The following is a 1,794-nucleotide window of genomic DNA, read 5'->3' on the forward strand; positions in this document are numbered from 1 at the left end:
CTCCCATGCCCTGGGGCCACCAGGACAAGTGAGAGCTTGGGACATCCGGTTATTCCTCTATGCTGTCCAAGTCAAGATGCAAGGACACCAGGACATAGGAAGAAACCTGCCACCTGCCTCCCTGCTCATCCTTTGAGCATGTAGCTCCTGAGTAGGGGTCAGGCGAGTTTTTTGGGTTGGGGTTTTTTAAATATATTTTGGAAAACTTTTCGTGTTCCAGGTTGCATTAGCCAGATCCGTTCTGAATCCTTTGAATCGTTCAAAAACCATATGTGGTCCTGCTACTCGCAAGTCCCCTGCACCCCAAGTCTGGGGCTTCAGATACATCCAAATCCATTGGCAGGCATCCCACGTGCGGGCCCAAGCCCAGGGGCTTGGGGTTTGGATGCCTCCGAGTTTCATTTGCCCTCAGCCAACAGCCTCAGGAGCAAGCTAGAGAAGAGTCCCCCATTTCTATGAAGTTGGTGTGTAGTTGAGCTCCTCCTGCTAGAAGCTGGCCAGTGGGAAGCGAACTAGGAGGCTTTCATAGGCAGTCCTGTCCTCATGTGGATCGGGGTGCACCCTCCACTACACACTGCCATTTGAAATCCATCTTGGCTCAGGCATTAGACCAGCTCAGCGACTACACTTGATCTTTGCCCACAAGAGACCAAGAAGATGCCCTTTCAGTCCCAATCTCTTGTGATTCCTTGACCTCAGGCCTGCCCTCAGGTCTGTCCAACACAAGGAAATCAACACTACAGAGGCTGTTCTGGGCACAGGAACAAACAGAAATCTACTCTTGGGCTCCCCACAGGCAGAAATACCAACACTGGGACTCACGCACACACATGTGTTCACATGCACCGACTGAAGGGCCTCACCTTTCTATCATCACCTGGCTGCTGTCTCAGCTCCCTCCTCCATCACCTCCATCCTGATCTGGGGGAGTTGTTCACAATTTGCTAATCAGCAGAGGAAGGAGGATGACCCACCAGGCGGGACCTGAAATCCAGGGTGGAGACCTCGGTGCAGATAGCATTTCCCTTCCAGTTAGCCTGCAGAGCACCTGGGAACGGGAGCACTGCCAGGGGTCTCCAGGGCTGGGACACGGATTTCCAAGGTAAGGAACTGCCTGAGGCAGCCTGCCTGGGATGCACTTGCCAACTGCTCCCAGCTGCCACCTCGTCCTGCCATGTACAAGGATGCAAAGAGGCTGTTGGACAGTCCCACCAGGATCTGTGTGTGTGACCACGTGTATGCATGTGTGTGCACTATGCCTGCACAGTGCAGAGGTAAAGCAGCTCTATATCGCTGAGCAAACACAGCCTCCCCTGAGGCATCTGTTGTACCTTGGCGGGGGCAGGTGGGAAGATTTGCTCTGCTTGCAATTGCAGGGGACCTGTTCAGTTCCTCCCAGACACCAGGACTCAGGCAAAGCCCTGAGGAGTCTGCGGACGCGTGCGGGTGCCCAGCTCCATGCTGGGGTGTTCCCCGCCCAGACACAGACACACCTGCTCTGGCCAGTGTCTGCAAGCTTCTCACTTGCAGCAGGCGGGGAGTCTTGCTAGAGGGACCGGACTTTGCCATACAGGTACGAGGAGTCTTCGCTGACAGCAACCAGGAGTCAGAAGTGGCTTCTACTTAGAGTCACTTTGTTTGTAGCCAGAAGCCACTGCGAGGATGTGGCTGTTCCTGGTGGCCCTGCTGGTGCTGTATGTCCTGCGCCGATGGTACCGGGAGCAGCAAATGGTTGGGAACCTCCCGGACAAACACGTCTTCATCACGGGCTGCGACTCCGGCTTAGGGCACCCG

General features: G+C 55.1%; 1 protein-coding gene and 1 long non-coding RNA gene across 2 annotated transcripts in view; one reads left to right on the plus strand and one right to left on the minus strand.

Moving 5' to 3' along the window:
• The window catches only part of LOC102371169 (17-beta-hydroxysteroid dehydrogenase type 6-like), an 8,718-nt gene that overhangs the window by 4,766 nt on the left and 2,158 nt on the right, over positions 1-1,794 (plus strand). The window lies entirely within an intron of this gene.
• Positions 1-1,794, minus strand: part of LOC112547922 — a 10,086-nt gene that overhangs the window by 3,721 nt on the left and 4,571 nt on the right. The window lies entirely within an intron of this gene.

This window comes from Alligator sinensis, unplaced genomic scaffold (assembly GCF_000455745.1).
Source record: "Alligator sinensis unplaced genomic scaffold, ASM45574v1 scaffold1065_1, whole genome shotgun sequence".
In the NCBI taxonomy this organism is placed as follows: Eukaryota; Metazoa; Chordata; order Crocodylia; family Alligatoridae; genus Alligator; species Alligator sinensis.